The following is a 19,454-nucleotide window of genomic DNA, read 5'->3' as shown; positions in this document are numbered from 1 at the left end:
GCATCATTTTTAGGTGAGAAAATCCACTCTCAGCATTTTTAGAGAATGCAATATATTAAATATAGTCACAATATTGAACTTATTGATCTTACCTGAAATTTTGTATTCTTTGACCAACTGCTCCCTAGTCCCAGCCCTTTCAATCATTCTAACCCCGATAAACACCATTTTGCTCTCCACTTTTATGAGATCAACTTTCTTAGAGTCCACATATGGGTAAGACCATGTGGTAATTGTCTTTCTGTGCCTGACTTATTTCACTTAACATAATGGTCTCCAGATTCATTCCTGTTGTTGCAAATGACAGGATTTCTTTCTTTTTTATAGTTGAATGGTGAATATAATTTCACTGTGTCTATATAACACATTTTCTTTATCTGTTCATCTGTTGATGGACAAGATATGATTCCGTATGTTGGCTATTGTGAATAGTGTTGCAATAAACATGAGAGTGCAGATGTCTTTTTGACATACTGATTTCATTTTATTCGAATATATACCAAGTAGTGAGATTGCCAGATTATATAGTAGTTCCATTTTTAATTTTGGGGGGAGCCTCCATAATGTTTTCAATAATGGTCATACCAATTTACATTCCTATCAATGGAGTGCAAGGGTTCCCTTTTCTCTATTTATTATCTTTTGACTTTTTGATAAAAGTTATTCTAATGTGTGTGCGGTGATGTCTCATTGTGGTTTTTCTTTTCATTTCCCTGATGATTAGTGAGATTGAGCATTTTTCCATATACCTGTTGGCCATTTGTATCTCTACTTTTGAGAAATGTCCATTCAAGTCCTTTGCCCATTTTTTAATCAGGTAATTTGTTTTCTTACTATTGAGTTTGAGTTGCATATATATTTTGAATGTTAATCCTTTATCAAATGTACAGTTTGCAGATATTTTTGCCCATTCTGTAAGATTTTTTTTCACTCTGTTGATTGTGACTTTTGCTGTGCAAAAACTTTTTAGTTTGATGTAATCCCATTTGTTTTTTTTTTGTTGTTGTTGTTTGGTTTTGCTTTTGTGTTTTTTGGGGTCATATCCAAAAATTCATTGCCCAGACCAAGGTCACAGAGCTTTTCTCTACATTTTCTTCTAGTAGTTTTACAGTTTTACATCTTATGTTTACATCTTTCATACAGTTTGCATTGATTTTTTTATATGGTGGAAGCTGAAGGTCTAATTTCAGTCTTCTGCATGTGGATATCCAGTTTTTGCAGAACCATTTATTAAAGAGACTATCCTTTCCCCATTGTGCGTTCTTGGCACCTTTGTCAAAAATCAATTGATCATAAATATGTGGATTTATTTCCCAGCGCTTTATTCTGTTTCATTGATCTATGTATCTGTTTTTATACCAATAGCATGCTGCTTTGGTTACTATAGCTTTGCAGAAAATTTTGAAGTCAGGTAGTTTGATACCTCCACTTTTATTCTTTTTGCTCAAGGTTGCTTTGGCTATTTGGGGACTTCGTAGTTCAGTATGAATTTTATGATTGTGTTTTCTATTTCTGTAAAAAATGTCATTAGAATTTTGATAGTACAATGACTCTATAGGTCCTTTTAGATACTATGGACATTTTAACATTAATTTTTCCAGTCCATGAACATGGGATTTTTTTCCATTTATTTATGTCTTCTTTGATTTTTTTAATCAATGTTTTATAGTTTTTAATCTAGAAATCCTTCACCTTCTTGCTTAACTTATTCCTAAGTATTTTTTTTTGTAGCTATTTTAAATAGGATTGTTTTCCTGATTTCTTTTTCAGGTAGTTCACTATTGGTGTATAAAAATACTACTAAATTTTGTATGTTGATTTTTTTATCTTGTAATTTTCATGAATTTGCTTATCATTCCTAAGAATTTTTTGGCAAAGTCATTAGGGTTTTCTATATATTAGATTATGTCACCTGCAAACAGGGACAGTTAACTTCATCCTTTTCAATTCTAAAGCTTTTTCTTTCTCTTGTGTATTTGCTCTGGTTAGGACTTCCAGTACTATGTTCAAGAAAAGTGGCAAGAGTAGGCATCCTTGTCTTTTTCCAGACCTCAAAGGAAAAGCTTTCGGTTTTTCCCTGTTTAGAATGATGTTAGCTGTGTGTTTGTTATTTAGGGCCTTTATTATGTTGAGGTATTTTTCTTCTATACCTAATTTGTTGAGAATTTTTACCATGAAAAAAATGTTGAATCTGTCAAATGCTTTTTTGCATTTACTGAAATGATCATATGGTTTTTGTCTTTCATTCCAGTGAGATGATGTATTACATTTATTGATTTGCAAATATTAAACCACCCTTACATCCCCACACTTGATAATAATGAATGATTATTTAAATGTGCTGTTGAATTTGCCTTGCCAGTATTTTGTTGAGGTTTTTGCATGTATATTAATCAGGGATATTGGCATATAGATTTTTTTTTTTTTTTTTTTTTTAGTGTCCTTACCTGGCTTTGGTATCAGGGTGATGCTGTGCTTGTAAAATGAGTCCGGCAATATTCCCTTCTCTTTCACTATCCTGACTTCTAACAACACTAGTTGGTTTTTACCAGTTTTTGAAATCATCCGAAGCTTTTTATGTCTTGTTATTTTTCACTCAACACTATGTTGGTAAGAGTCACCCGTATTGTTACATGCCACTGTAGGTAATGCTGTCTTTTTTTTTTTTTTTTTTTTTTTTTTTAGATGGAGTCTTGCTCTGTCGCCCAGGCTGGAGTGCAGTGGCGCGATCTCAGCTCACTGCAAGCTCGCCTCCTAGGTTCACGCCATTCTCCTGCCTCAGCCTCCTGAGTAGCTGGGACTACAGGCGCCCGCCACCACACCTGGCTAATTTTTTGTATTTTTTTAGTAGAGACAGGGTTTCACCATGTTAGCTAGAATGGCCTCGATCTCCTGACCTCATAATCGGCCCATCTCGGCCTCCCAAAGCGCTGGGATTACAGGCATCAGCCACCGCGCCTGGCCCGGTAATACTGTCTTCTAAATTACATCGTACGAGTACCCACAAGTAATTTATCATTCTACCGTTGACATACATTAAGGTTGTTTCCAGGTGGGTCTGTTATGAATAACACTATATAAAGCAATTTCAGAAGAATTATCTATTTTACAATATGCAGTCTCCTAATTCATAATCATGGTATATTTAATTTTTTTAAAGCCTTCTTTGAGCTTTGTCAATATACAGGTCTTGAAGGTCTTTTCTTAGATTTTTCTCTATTTTACTATTTGGTGCCATTTTAACTTATCCTCTATTTAATTTAGATTTCTTTAACTTTGTGTTATGAAATTTTTAAAAAAATATTTGAAATATACAGAAGAATATAGTGAATTTCTATAAACTTAATACTTACCTTCATCTATTATGAATGAATGATCTGTTTTGTGTATAATGCCACTTAGTCAATCTCCTATATTATTTTGAAGCAACTGTCAGCCATTATATTGTTTCACAGAACATATCTCATTAAAAATCTCGAAAGTGACTTTCTTCACAGAATTGGAAAAAACTACTTTAATGTTCACATGGAACCAAAAAAGAGCCTGCATCGCCAAGTCAATCCTAAACCAAAAGAACAAAGCTGGAGGCATCACGCTACCTGACTTCAAACTATACTACAAGGCTACAGTAACCAAAACAGCATGGTACTGGTACCACAACAGAGACACAGATCAATGGAACAGAACAGAGCCCTCAGAAATAAGGCCGCATATCTAAAACTATCTGATCTTTGACAAACCTGACAAAAACAAGCAATGGGGAAAGGATTCCCTATTTAATAAATGGTGCTGGGAAAACTGGCTAGCCATATGTAGAAAGCTGTAACTGGATCCCTTCCTTACACCTTATACAAAAATTAATTCAAGATGGATTAAAGACTTACATGTTAGACCTAAAACCATAAAAACCCTAGAAGCAAACCTAGGCAATACCATTCATGACATAGGCGTGGGCAAGGACTTCATGTCTAAAACACCAAAAGCAACGGCAACAAAAGCCAAAATTGACAAATGGGATCTCATTAAACTAAAGAGCTTCTGCACAGCAAAAGAAACTACCATCAGAGTGAACAGGTGACCTACAGAATGGGAGAAAATTTTTGCAACCTACTCATCTGACAAAAGGCTAATATCCAGAATCTACAATGAACTCAAACAAATTTACAAGAAAAAAACAAACAACCCCATCAAAAAGTGGGCAAAGGACATGAACAGACACTTCTCAAAAGAAGACATTTATGCAGCCAAAAAACACATGAAAAAATGCTCATCATCACTGACCATCAGAGAAATGCAAATCAAAACCACAGTGAGATACCATCTCACACCAGTTAGAATGGCCATCATTAAAAAATCAGGAAACAACAGGTGCTGGAGAGGATGTGGAGAAATAGGAACACTTTTACACTGTTGGTGGGACTGTAAACTAGTTCAACCATTGTGGAAGTCAGTGTGGCGATTCCTCAGGGATCTAGAACTAGAAATACCATTTGACCCAGCCATCCCATTACTGGGTATATACCCAAAGGTCTATAAATCATGCTGCCATAAAGACACATGCACACATATGTTTATTGCGGCACTATTCACAATAGCAAAGACTTGGAACCAACCCAAATGTCCAACAACGATAGACTGGATTAAGAAAATGTGGCACATATACACCATGGACTACTATGCAGCCATAAAAAATGATGAGTTCATGTCCTTTGTAGGGACATGGATGAAACTGGAAACCATCATTCTCAGTAAACTATCGCAAGGACAAAAAACCAAACACTGCATGTTCTCACTCATAGGTGGGAACTGAACAATGAGAACTCATGGACACAGGAAGGGGAACATCACACTCCGGGGACTCTTGTGGGGTGGAGGGAAGGGGGAGGGACAGCATTAGGAGATATACCTAATGCTAAATGATAAGTTAATGCATGCAGCAAACCAACATGGCACATGGATACATATGTAACAAACCTGCACATTGTGCAGATGTACCCTAAAACCTAAAGTATAATAATAAAATAAAATAAAACTAAAAATAAAAAAATTCACAATAAAAAAATATTCTTCTACCTGAAAGTATTTCAGATCAAAACTTTTGTTCTTTCATTAAATTAAGATATATTAAACAATATAGTAATATATCAACCTAAAAGGAAGAAGCTTAGGAAAACAAACATAGATAAAGTGTTTATTTGGGCCAAGTTGGAGGACTGCAACCCAGGAGCATAGATTCAAGTTGCCCTGAATATACACTCTGATTAGTAGCAGTAACAAATAGATTTTTAAAGGCAAAAAAAAAGGGCAGCAGTGGGAAGGGAGTGGGCTGATACAAAGTCCTTTCTCAGGAATTCTCATTTATTTACAGAAATAGCATTGATTCACTAATGGCTATATATTGTGAAGCTATGGGGTTATAATGTATCATGTGGCGTTATTAGTTAATTAGTAGCTACTTGTAGCAATAGCAAGCAGTTTCAAAAGATGAATACATTGCTCAAAGGGGAAGTGGGGCATGATTGCAGTCTCATTTTAATGTTTCTCTGGCTATAATAATCAAAAGGACTTGTGTTCCTCAAATAAAACTTCTTTTCTCAATTTACAGGTCATCTCACAAAACATTCAAGTACATCAGTTATAATTAAATGCTCTTAGAATTTTTTCTATTCAATATTCTTTCAAAATGTTTGAATAAACAATGTGAAGAAGGCAACTAATATTTGTAAAAGACATACACTGAACTACATGTGTTAGGAAAATATTTAATTATATTTATAACTAATCCTCTTCAGTATATTTTCTTTATGCAGCAATGACAGCTTCTAGGAAAAATAAATACAAATTTATTCAGTAAGTAATATCCATTATTATGTTTCTTCTGCATTTTAAACTTTCTCACCTCATATCATCTAATCACTGTTGAACTGCCTCATAAATATTCAAAAGTTTAACTAAGCATCATTTATTTATTTTATGTAATTCATTAAATTGCATCCTTTATGGTAAAATTACCTCTGGGCACAAAGTAACTAATATGCATGCAATTTAATAATACTACCTGCCAGCATATCTCTAAGTATTGATTGTGAATAGCCAATTTAATAACTATACCTAGTACTAAATTCAAGAGATTGGGAAACTGGAGATGAACTAAACTGATGCAAGCAGGGACTTTGCCAAGTAAAACAAATTCAACTTTCATGGAAAATGTGCTCCCCATATACAGGATTTTGAAACTCTTAGTAGAAGGACATGCCTGATCTTAGATGCTGTATAAGAAAGGAAGAATGTAAAAAGCAATTTAACCACTATCAGGAAAAAGGTCGTGATATTCCAAAATATATCTGAAGGTAAGGCATTAGTAGTGAAACTACGCTATCAGTGAAATATCTGTCCTCTAACCCTCAATTTAAATTAGTTGCAATTTTTGGGTTAGAAATGACAGTAAATTGAACGAAAGCATGTAAAACCAACTTTCCATAATTCCCCCTTAAAGTACCCATGAAACCATCAGAAAAGACAGTCCTTACTGCAATCACAGTGAGTGGTATAAAACAAAGTTATCAGAGTGTTTTCTAGGTTTTTCTTTCCTTTCATCTTTGTGCAGTGACCCAGCCTCAAAATCCCATTTTCTAGGTTCAAGCAAGCAATGAAATAGCCTCTGGCCCTTTATCTTTTCTTCAACAAAACAACTTCGCTCATACATGTGAAGCTCTGCTTTTCAGCCCAAACCTGGATAGATTTCTTTAGGTTGTTTGAAAATATGAGTAGAGGCTTATACCAACAACCAATAATCTGGCATCTCCCTGCACAGCATAGACTACTGGTCTGGGAGATAAAGTCTAGAAATGGATGGCTCACCATTCAAATAATCCTTAAACTCATTTTTAGTACAGTTGAAGATCAGTCAGATAAGATACAAAGGTGATTAGACTGAAGAAAAACCTTTGAAAGAGGGAAACAAATGGTTAGCTTTAGTATGAATTCCTTTTCCTGGAAAAGATTTTCTTGTAAATCAGAAGAAAAAATTTTAAATATATAGTTCTAACCTCAATGAGATGAACAATATATATCTTTTATATTTAAAGAGCAATTCAGAATAGGAAGAAAATACAATAAAATCAAAGTAACTAAAATATTCATTGGAAGCAATAAGATGTAAACTTGATACCGTTAACTATTTAAACCAATGCTTCAGAGTACAAACTTGAGAAATAATTGTAGAATGCAAAGTAAATCAATAAGAAAATTTTATTTTTAATATGTCACGGAAAATGGTAGACATGAAAGACAGAATAGAATTGTTTCATACATAATAGGTATCTGCAAAGAAGATAGAATATACGGAACAAAAGGAATAACAAAAAAAGAAGTGAACAAAGCTCCAAAAACAAAGCAACAAGGAAAAAATTCCAACATTTAAGATAGAGAAATTCCAATGTTTCAAGAAATATTAAAATCTTAACAGCCCCATCTTTGTCACTCCCATAACTAATCCATCACCAAAGACTGTTGATTTTATCTTCTAAATACTTCTTGGTCCATACACATCCCTATATCCACCGCCACACCCCTAGTTTAAGCTACACTCGTTTCTGACCAAGACTCCACCAACATCTCCTAAAAGCTCTTGATGTATCCACACTAACCCGTTTCCAATCTGCCCTTCATATTTCAACTGTTTATTCAGTAAGACAAATTATTGAGTGCCTCCATCTGCTACTATAAAGCAATCATGAATAAATTAGGATAATTTCACATGTGATAGTTGTAATAATAATTATATTAAAAATTAAAATGATGTGAGAGAGAGTGACCAAGGGAGGGGTGGTTTCTTTAAAGAAGTGGCCAAGGAGGCTTCTTGGTTAAGCTGAAACCTATCTGAAAAGAAGGAGATAGTCATTTGGAGAACTGTGAAAAGAACTTTCAGTCACTGGGCACCAAAAGCTCAAAAACTCTAAATTGAGAATGTGATTGAATGTTTGAGGCCCATTTTGCTAGAAGGCAGTGGACAAAGTGAGATGCAGAAGTATAGAGACTATATCAGGTAGAGCCTTGTAAGCCATGGTGAGAAGTTTGGAATTTATTCTAAGTGCAAAAGGAAGCCTTTATAACAAAAGGAAGTTTTTAACAAAAGGAGGATCTAATTTATGTAGTTTAAAACAAAAACTAACTTGATACTGCTGTGTGTATCTTTTCAAAACACAAACCTAATTGTGCCACATGCACACTCCCAGCCTCATCCTGCTTAAAAGCATTCCATGTGTTACACTTGCACATAGGACATTTTTGGTTTTTACTAATCCTAGCTCCTTACCATGGCCAACTACAAGATCTGGCTCCATCTATGACTCTAGCATCAAGTGCACCACACACGGATCACCGTCCACATCTGCCTAACTGTACTTTCTTCAGCCACACATCCCCCTCCTTCCAGACTGCACACAGGATGCCTCTGCCTTCCCTCTCCGTTTGCCTGCTGAACTCCTAATCGTCTCTCAGCCTTCAATGTAACTATCTCTGCCTCAGTGAAGACTTCCCCGACCAGCCCCTGCCCACTGAGTCCTGTCCCTCAAGTTAGATCTGTATCAATATATAGTTTCCCATAAACCACTGGTCAAAACCCGAGTTTTACATTTGTGTGTGTGTGATCATTTATTCAATAAATAGTATCCTTAGTAGACTGTAACTCCAAGAGGGCAGGGACTTCATCTATTTTGACTCACCATTGATTCTCAGTTGGCCCTAGGCACAGTGTTTGGTAAATAATACAGATTCAAAAAATATCTTCGAATTGATAGTTGAATTAACAAGTTTTTAGAACTCAAGACCTGGTAAAATATCAAATTTCAATATGCATTTTGATTAAAAAATAAAACTGATTAACAGAAAGACAAAATTTGATTATTAATAAAACCAATTAGTAAAAAGACAAAATTACTCTCAAAGATGCAAAAATCGAAAAGATTTCTCTTCTACATTTAATAAAAGCAGAAAATAGAGTGGTGTCTATTAAATGCAGGGAGCACAACGTTGAGTTCGCAGTGATCACTAAGTACAATTAAAGATATAGAAATAACTGAATACAAGTGCTAAGAGTTGTATTTTTAAAACCTAACAAGCAGGCCAGGCATGATAGCTCACACCTGCAATCCCAACACTTTGGGATGCCAAGGCAGTAGGACTGTTTAAGGCCAGGAGTCCTGGACCAGCCTAGGCAACATAGCCAGATCATGTCTCTACCAAAAAAAATTAAAAATTAGCTGGGTGTGGTGGCGCACACCTGTAGTCCTACCTACTAGGGAGGCTGAGGTGGGAGGATCACTTCAGCCTAGGAGATCCAGGCTGCAGTAAGCTCAGATCATGCCACTGCACTCCAGCCTAGGACTGATACAGGACAAATAAAATGAGACCTTGTATTAGTCCCTTCTTGCAATCCTATGAAGAACTACCTGAGACTGGGTAATTTATAAAGAAAAAAGGTTTAATTGACTCATAGTTCAACAAGCTGTAAAGGAAGCCTGGCTGAGCTGGCCTCAGCAAACTTATAATAATGGCAGGAAAGCAAAGGAGAAGCAGGCACATCTTACATAGCCAGAGAAGGAGGAAAAGACAGGTGGGAAGTGCCACAGACTTTTAAGCAACCATATCTCCTGAGAACTTATTCACTATCAAAAGAACAGCAAGGGGGAAATCTGTCCCCATGATCTGATCAACTCCTACTAAGCCTCACCTCCAAATTGGGGATTACAATTTGACATGATATTTGGATGGGGACATAAATCCAAACCATATCAGACCTTGCAAAAAAGAAAAAGAAAAAAGAAAAACCTGAAGATGGCAGATAGGTGGCAGGACTAGCTTGCAGCTCCTGCTCAGATGGACAGAGCAGCATGTGAAGACTCACATGGTGAACTTTTGCTCCAAGAACTACCAAAGGAACATACCGGGAAAGCCAAGAGAATCCACAGTCCCTTTGAAGGAACTGGATCACCTCTGAAAGCTCCCTGAGGTGCTAAAAAACTGAGTTGGCTTGGTTTTTCAATAAGAAGGCACGCGGTCTGGGACAAGTTCTCAGTCTTGGTCACTGGCTGCCTGGAAATATACTCAATGCTGTTGGAGGGGGGCATGGTGGGAGTGAGACTAGCCTTTAGGACTGCAGGCTCTGTAAGAGTAGGTTGAGGCTTGTTACTGCTGGCTTTTCCCTACTTCCCTGGTGACCTGTATGACTCAGCAGAGGCAGCTATAATAATCCCCTTGGGAATATAACTCCACTGGACTGGGAACCACACCCCCATTCTCCACAGCAGCCACATCAAGCCCCATCCAAAGAGAGGCTGAGCTCAGAAATGGCTATCCCTGCCCCTACCTGGTGGTCTTTTTCTACCCACCCTGGTAGCCAAAGACAAAGGTCTTAATTTCTTGAAAACTCTAAGGCCCTGGCCACTGCCTGAGAAACCTGAATACTTAAACAGTTGTCCTTAGGGCAAGTTTGCATCCTCCCTATAGGATTGCAGCTGATGTGCTCTTGAAAGTGCCACGACTTGGCTGGAGGCCAACCAACCCAAAAACAGCACACTAAACAAAAACACAACCAAGGACCTTCACAGAGTCCACTTCACTGCCCCACTAACTCCACCAGAGCAGGTGCTGAAATCCAGGCTGCAAGATCTGAAGATGAATCACATCACAGGACTCTTTGCAGACAGCCTCCAATACCAGCCAGAATGCCAGTAGCCCTGCTGGGTGGCTGCACCCAGAAGAGCAAAAATAATGACTACAGTTCAGTTCTCAGGAACCTCTATTGCTAGGGAAAGGGAGAGAACACCACATCAAAGGAGCACCTCATAGGACAAAAGAATCTGAATAGCAACCCTTTAATCCCAGCTCTTCCCTCTAACATAGTCTCCCCAAATGAGAAGGACCCAGAAAAAACAATTCTGGTAATATGACAAAACAAGGTTCTTTAATACCCCCAAAAGATCATACCAGCTCACCAGCAATGGATCCAAACCAAGATGAAATCTCTGAATTGCCAGAAAAAGAATGCAGAAGGCCGATTACTAAGATAATAAAGGAGGCACCAGAGAAAGGTGAAGTCCAACTTAAAGTATTCAAAAACATGATACGGAATGTGAAGGGGAAATTCTTACTGAAATATACAGCATAAGTAAAAAAAAATCACAACTTCTGGAAATCAAGGACACACTTAGAAAAATGCAAAATGCACTGGAAGTTCTCAGCAATAGAATCCAAAAGCAGAGGAAAGAACTTCAGAACTCAAAGACAAGGCTTTTGAATGAACTCAATCCATCAAAGACAAATAGAAAAGAATTTTTAAAAAGAATAAAGCCTTCAAGAAGTTTGGGACTATGTTAAATGGCTAAACCTAAGAATACTTGGTGTTCCTGAAAAAGAAATCTGAAAGTTTTGAAAACGTATTTGAGGGAATAATCAAAGATAACTTCCCCAGCATTCCTAGAACTCTAGACATCCAAATACAAGAAACTCAAAGAACACCTGGGAAATTCATCACAAAAAGATCATCACCTAGGCACACAGTCATCATGTTATCTAAAGTCAAGAGGAAGGAAAGAATTTTAAGAGCTGTGAGGCAAAAGCATCAGGTAACCTATAAAGGAAAACCTATCAGAGCAACAGCAAATTTATCAGCAGAAACCTTACAAGCTAGAATGAATTGGAGTCCTATTTTTAGCCTCCTTAAACAAAGCAATTATCCCCCAAGAATTTCATATCCAGTGAAACTAAGCTTCATAAACAAAGGAAAGATACAGTCTTTTCCAGACAAAGAAATGCTGAGAGAATTCACCACTACCAAGCAAGCACTACAAGAACTGCTAAAAGGAGCTCTAAATCTCGAAACAAATTTTCAAAACACACCATAATAGAACCTCCTGAAAGCATAAATCTTACAGGACCTGTAAAACAATAACACAATGGAAACAAAAAACAAGGTATTGAGACAACAAATAGCATGATGAATAGAAAAATACCTCATATCTCAATACTAACATTGAATGTAAATGGCCTAAATGCTCCACTTAAAATATACAGAACAGCAGAATAGATAAAAATTCACCAAGTTTCTGCTGTCTTCAGGAGACTTGCCTAACACATGAGGACTCATATAAACTTAAGGTAAAAAGGTGGAAAAAGATATTCAATGCAAATGGATATCAAAAATGAGCAGGAATAGATATTCTTGTATCAGACAAAACAAACTTTAAAGCAATAGCAGTTTAAAAAGACAAAGAGAGATATTATATAATGATAAAAGGACTAGTCCAACAGGAAAATATCACAATTCTAAATATATATGCACCTAACATTGGAGCTTCCAAGTTTATAAAACAATTAATACTAGACCTAAGGAATGAGATACATGACAACACAATAATAGTGGGAGACTTTAATACTCCACTGACAGCACTAGATAGGTCATCAAGACAGAAAGTCAACAAAGAAACAGTGGACTTAAACTATAACCTAGAACAAATGGACCTAACAGGTTATCTACAGAGCATTCTACCCAACAACTGCAGAATGTACATTCTGTTCATCAGCACATAGAACATCCTCCAAGATAGACCATTTGATAGGCCACAAAACAAGTCTCAGTAAATTTAAGAAAATCAAAATTATATCAAGTAGTCTCTCAGACCACAGCGGAATAAAATTGGAGATCAATTCAAAAAGGAATCCTCAAAACCATGCAAATACATGGAAATCAAAAAACCTGCTCCTGAATGATTGCTGGCTCAACAACTAAATCAAAATGGAAATTTAAAAATTCTTTGAACTAAACGATAGTAGTGACACAATCTATCAAAACTTCTGAGATACAGAAAAAGCTAAGAGATAAGAAGAAAGTTCATAGTAATAAATGACTAGATTAAAAAGTCTGAAAGAGCACAAATAGACATTCTTAGGTCACACCTCAGAGAACTGAAGAAACAAAAACAATCCAAACCCACATCCAGCAGAAGAAAAGAAATAACAAAGAGGAGAACTAAATAAAATTGAAACAAAAAAAGAAAAATACAAAAGATAAATGGAACAAAATGCTGGTTCTTTGAAAATATAAGTAAAATCGATAGACCATTAGCATGATTAAACAAGAAAAGAAGAGAGAATATCCAAATAAGCTCAATTAGAAACAAAACAGGAGATATTACAAATGATACCACAGAAATACAAAAGACCATTCAAGGCTATGATGAACACCTTTACATGCATAAACTAGAAAATCTAGAGGAGAGGGATAAATTCCTGGAAATATACAACCCTCCTAGATTAAACCAAGAAATATAGAATGTCTGAACAGACCAATAACGAACAGCGAGATTAAAATGGTTATTTTAAAATTGCCAACAAAATCCAGGATCACATGGATTCACAGCTGAATTCTATCGGACATTCAAAGAAGAATTGGTACCAATCCTACTGACACTATTCAAAAAGATAAAGAGGGAATCCTCCCTAAATCCTTCAATGAAGCCAGTATCACCCTAATACCAAAACCACTAAATGACATAACAAAAATAGAAAACTACAGATCAATATCCCTGATCATCATAGGTGCAAAAATCCTTATGTCAAAAAGATAATCCACCATGATCAAGTGGGTTTCGTACAAGGGATGCAGGAATGGTTTAACACGTAAGTCAGTAAATGTGATATACCACATAAGCAGAATTAAAAATCACATGATCATCTCAATAGACACAGAAAAAGCATTTGACAATATCCAGCATCTCTTTATGATTAAAATCCTCAACAAAATTGGCATACAAGGGACATACTTTAAGGTAATAAAACCCGTCTATGACAAACCCGCAGCCAATATTATAAATGAGGGAAACTCGAAACCATTTCCCCTGAGAACTGGAACAAGGCAAGGATGCCCACTCTCACCACTTCTATTCAGCATAGTACTGGAAGTCCTACCCAGAGCAATCAGACAACAGAAAGAAAGAAAGGGCATTGGTAAGGAGGAAGTCAAACTGTCACTGTTTGCTGATGATATGATTGTATACCTGAAGACACTAAAGACTCATCCAAAAAGCTCCTAGAACTGATAAATGAATTCATCAAAGTTTCAGGATACAAAATTAATATACAAAAGTCAGTAGCTCTGCTATATGCCAACAGCAACCAAGCTGAGAATCACATCAAGAACTCAACCCCTTTTACAATAGCTGAAAAAAATAAAAATAAAATACTTAGGAATATACCTAACCAAGGATGTGGAAGACCTCTACTATAAAACACTGCTGAAAGAAATCATAGACAACACAAATTGAAACACATCATGCTCATGGATGGGTAGAATCAATATTGTCAAAATGACCATACTGCCAAAAGCAATCTAGCAATTCAACGCAATTTCCATCAAAATACCACCATCATTCTTCACCGAATTAGAAAAAAAATAAACACCTAAAATCCACATGGAACCGAAAAAGAGCCCATGTAGCCAAAGCAAGACTAAGCAACAAGAACAAATCTGGAGGCATCACATTTGCCTGACTTCAAACTATTCTATAAGGCCATCGTCACCAAAGCAGCATGGTACTGATATAAAAATAGGCACATAGCCCATTGGAACAGAATAGAGAACCCAGAAATAAAGCCAAATACTTACAGCCAACTGATCTTTGAGAAATCAAACAATAACATAAAGTGGGAAAGGACACCCATTTCAACAAATGGTGCTGGGATAATTGGCTAGCCACATGTTGAAAATGAAACTGGATCCTCATCTCTCACCTTATAGAAAAATCAACTCAAGATGGATCAAAGACTTAAATCTAAGACCTGAAACCATAAAGATTCTAGACTATCACATCAGAAAAACCCTTCTAGACATTAGCTTAGGCAAATACTTCATGACCAAGAAACCAAAAGCAAATGCAACAAAAACAAAGATAAATAGATGGGACTTAATTAAGCTAAAAAGCTTCTGCACAGCAATAGAAATAATCAGCAGAGTTAACAGACAACCCACAGAGTGAGAGAGAATCTTCACAGTCTATATATCCAAGAAAGGACTAATACCAGAATCTACAAAGAACTCAAGTCAGCAAGAAAAAAATAAACGATCCCATCAATAAGTGGGCAAAGAACATGAATAAACAATTCTCAAAAGAAGATATGCAAACTGCCAACAAACATATGGAAAAATGCTCAACATCACTAATGATCAGGGAAATACAAATCAAAACCACAATAAGATACCACCTCTCTCCTGCAACAATGACTATAATGAAAAAATCAAAAAATAATAGATGTTGGCATGGATGTGGTGAAAAAGTTACACTTTTACACTGTTGGTGGGAATGTAAACTAGTACAACCAGTATGGAAAACAGTGTGGAGATTCCTTAAAGGACAAAAAGTAGATCTACCATTTGATCCAGCTATCCCACTGCTAGGTATCTACCCAGAGGAAAAGAAGTCATTGTACTAAAAAGATACTTGCACACACGTTTATAGCAGCACAATTTGAGATTGCAAAAATATGGAACCAGCCCAAATGTCCATCAATCAATGAGTGGATAAAGAAAATGTGGTATATACACCATGGAATCCTGCTCAATCATATAAAAAAAAGAATGAAACAATGACTTCACAGCAACCTGGGTGGAAATGGAGACTATTATTCTAAGTGAAGTAACTCAGGAATGGAAAACCAAACATTGTGTGTTCTCACTCATATACGAACTAAGCAATGAGGACACAAAGTTATAAGAATGATACATTAGACTTTGGGGATTCAGGGGGCATGGTAGGGGGTGGCAAGGGATAAAAGTTCTCGCATTGGGAACAGTGTACACTGCTTGGGTGATAGGTGCACCAAAATCTCAGAAATCACCACTAAAGAACCTATCTGATCAGCACGGGAGTTTTGACCTGCTCCGTTTCCGACCTGGGGGTTCACAGAATTGGAAAAAACTACTTTAATGTTCATATGAAACCAAAAAAGAGCCCGCATCGCCAAGTCAATCCTAAGCCAAAAGAACAAAGCTGGAGGCATCACGCTACCTGACTTCAAACTATACTACAAGGCTACAGTAACCACAACAGCCTGGTACTGGTACCACAACAGAGACACAGATCAATGGAACAGAACAGAGCCCTCAGAAATAAGGCCGCATATCTACAACTATCTGATCTTTGACAAACCTGACAAAAACAAGCAATGGGGAAAGGATTCCCTATTTAATAAATGGTGCTGGGAAAACTGGCTAGCCATATGTAGAAAGCTGAAACTGGATCCCTTCCTTACACCTTATACAAAAATTAATTCAAGATGGATTAAAGATTGAAATGTTAGACCTAAAAACATAAAATCCCTAGAAGCAAACCTAGGCAATACCATTCAGGACATAAGCGTGGGCAAGGACTTCATGTCTAAAACACCAAAAGCAATGGCAACAAAAGCCAAAATTGACAAATGGGATCTAATTAAACTAAAGAGCTTCTGCACAGCAAAAGAAACTACCATCAGAGTGAACAGGCAACCTACAGAATGAGAGAAAATTTTTGCAACCTACTCATCTGACAAAGGGCTAATATCCAGAATCTACAATGAACTCAAACAAATTTACAAGAAAAAAACAAACAACCCCATCAAAAAGTGGGCAAAGGACATGAACAGACACTTCTCAAAAGAAGACATTTATGCAGCCAAAAAACAAATGAAAAAATGCTCATCATCACTGGCCATCAGAGAAATGCAAATCAAAAACCACAATGAGATACCATCTCACACCAGTTAGAATGGCCATCATTAAAAAGTCAGGAAACAACAGGTGCTGGAGAGGATGTGGAGAAATAGGAACACTTTTACACTGTTGGTGGGACTATAAACTGGTTCAACCATTGTGGAAGTCAGTGTGGCGATTCCTCAGGGATCTAGAACTACAAATACCATTTGACCCAGCCATCCCATTACTGGGTATATACCCAAAGGTCTATAAATCATGCTGCTATAAAGACACATGCACACGTATGTTTATTGAAGCACTATTCACAATAGCAAAGACTTGGAACCAACCCAAATGTCCAACAACGATAGATTGGATTAAGAAAATGTGGCACATATACACCATGGAATACTATGCAGCCATAAAAAATGATGAGTTCATGTCCTTTGTAGGGACACGGATGAAACTGGAAATCATCATTCTCAGTAAACTATCACAAGGACAAAAAACCAAACACCGCATGTTCTCACTTATAGGTGGGAATTGAACAATGAGAACACATGGACACAGGAAGGGGAACATCACACTCCAGGGCCTGTTGTGGGGTGGGGGGACCGGGGAGGGACAGCATTAGGAGATATACCTAATGCTAAATGACGAGTTAATGGGTGCAGCAAAACAACATGGCACATGTATACATATGTAACAAACCTGCACATTGTGCACATGTACCCTAAAACTTAAAATATAATAACAATAAAATAAAATAAAATAAATAAAAAGAAGCTGTCTATATAATCAAACAGCACTGGTTCCCCAAAAACCTGTTGAAATAAAAAAAAATGGAAAACTAAAATTAGAAAAATTTTTTTAAAACAAGTAAAAAAAAAAGTTGCTAAGATGATGTGTTGTTGTACATTCATCCATTATAGCAAATGTACTATTCTGGTGAAGGATTTTGATAACATGGGAGGCTGCGCATGTGTAGTGGGCAGGGAGATATGGGAGATCTCTGTACCTTCCTTTCAATTTTGCTGTGACTCTAAAATGGCTCCAAAAAAATATTTTAAGAAGTGTGAAAAATAGGATAAGCGAAGACAAAATATTAGGAAGAACTACTCAATGGTTTTATATGACTGAATGAAAATGTAAAAGTAGGAGAAAGTTCACAACTCACCCAGTAATCAACAGCTGCATATGGCAGAACTCATGAGTTTTAGATTTTATAACTTCATGTGAGGAAGCTGCATTGTGTGTGACAGGAATATCATGGAATCGTCACACCAGAAAATCAAATATACTATCTGCACAGTTAAAATAATCATTACCTTGGAGAATCAGCTTTGGAAAAATGGAGTGTCTACTAAGAAGAACCATCCTTGGTCAGACATGGTGGCTCGCACCTGTCCAGCACTTTGGGAAGCCAAGGCAAGCAGATCATTTGAAGTCAGGAGTTTAAGACCAGCCTGGCCAACATGGTGAAACCTCGTCTCTACTAAAAATACAAAAATTAGCCAGGCGTGGTGGCGGGCACCTGTAGCCCCAGCTACTTGGGAGGCTGAAGCAGGAGAATCGCTTGAACCCAGGAGCTGCAGGTTGCAGTGAGCTGTGCCATTACATTACAGCCTGGGCAATAGAGTGAGACTCTCTCTCTCAAAAAAAAAAGCCATTCTCTTTATTTAGGTTTGTCTCTATACTCTCCTACAGGTATTATATGAGTCAGAATTCATACTTACTGTCTGCCACCAATAATATTATGTACATTATAATTTTAAATAAAAATAATATTTGAGAGACAAAATCAGAAAACCAAACAATATGAAGGATTAAAAAAACATATACTTACAAATAATAAAAATCAGAAATATTAAAATATCAAGAAACGATGGCTCAAGCAGTTGAACAGCAGAGGAGCTCTCTAAAAATCATTCACAAACTAAAAGAAGTACTGTTTTCTCTGTTATATAAATAAAGATGCAGAGATTCACTGGTTAACTAACTTGTCCCATTATATGTGGCTTACAAATACCAAAAGTAAAATTCACATATAGACCTTCTGGCTTTACAGCTTTGGAACCTGTAATCTCCTTTCTGAGGTCTATTCTGGGAAATTGATATGTGGAAAACAGGTTATATGAAGATTTCCATGGCAGCATTTTAATTAAAGGAGCAATATGAATATTTCCATGGCAGCATTTTAATTAAAAGAGCAATAATTAGAAGCTATCCAAATGTTTTACGGTAGGACAATGGTTAAATAATATGTGGTACATAGGCATATGATACAATGTTATTTTTAAAATAAGAAAATATTTTTATGTAAGAGAATGAAAGCAGGACATAAAAAGTATAATTATTTTAAATATATAAATAATATAGGAAGTGATACACAAAGAAAATAATTGTATGAAGGTATTAAAATGATAAGCTGTCTGCTCTAATTTTAATTATTGATATCTTTTTAATGACTTTAATTTGGTTTCAAGTGATTTTACATAGAGAGTTCAAAGTTCATGGGTTGTTGAAATCTACGTCTGAGGAAAGAAACTAAATGAAGAGAAGCTTCAACCTTAGAAGGTGCATGTGACTTGTGAATATTGTGTAACCTCAATTCCAGCTTAAGAATCACTAAAGGACAGAAAAGCAGCTAGAGTGGTACGGCAGCCTCAGGGTTCTGAAACGTTCTACAACTTCCCCAGACCCTAACCTTCTCGGCCTCTTCCCC

At 36.5% G+C, this 19,454-nt stretch overlaps 1 protein-coding gene across 2 annotated transcripts in view; it reads left to right on the top strand.

Annotated features, from left to right (window-relative positions):
- CNTN5 (contactin 5) overlaps positions 1–19,454 on the top strand; it is a 1,343,728-nt gene that overhangs the window by 1,304,055 nt on the left and 20,219 nt on the right. The gene's annotated exons all lie outside the window — the stretch shown is intronic.

Source organism: Nomascus leucogenys, chromosome 15, assembly GCF_006542625.1.
Source record: "Nomascus leucogenys isolate Asia chromosome 15, Asia_NLE_v1, whole genome shotgun sequence".
NCBI lineage: Eukaryota > Metazoa > Chordata > Mammalia > Primates > Hylobatidae > Nomascus > Nomascus leucogenys.
This window is presented reverse-complemented; position numbering and strand designations above follow the sequence as displayed.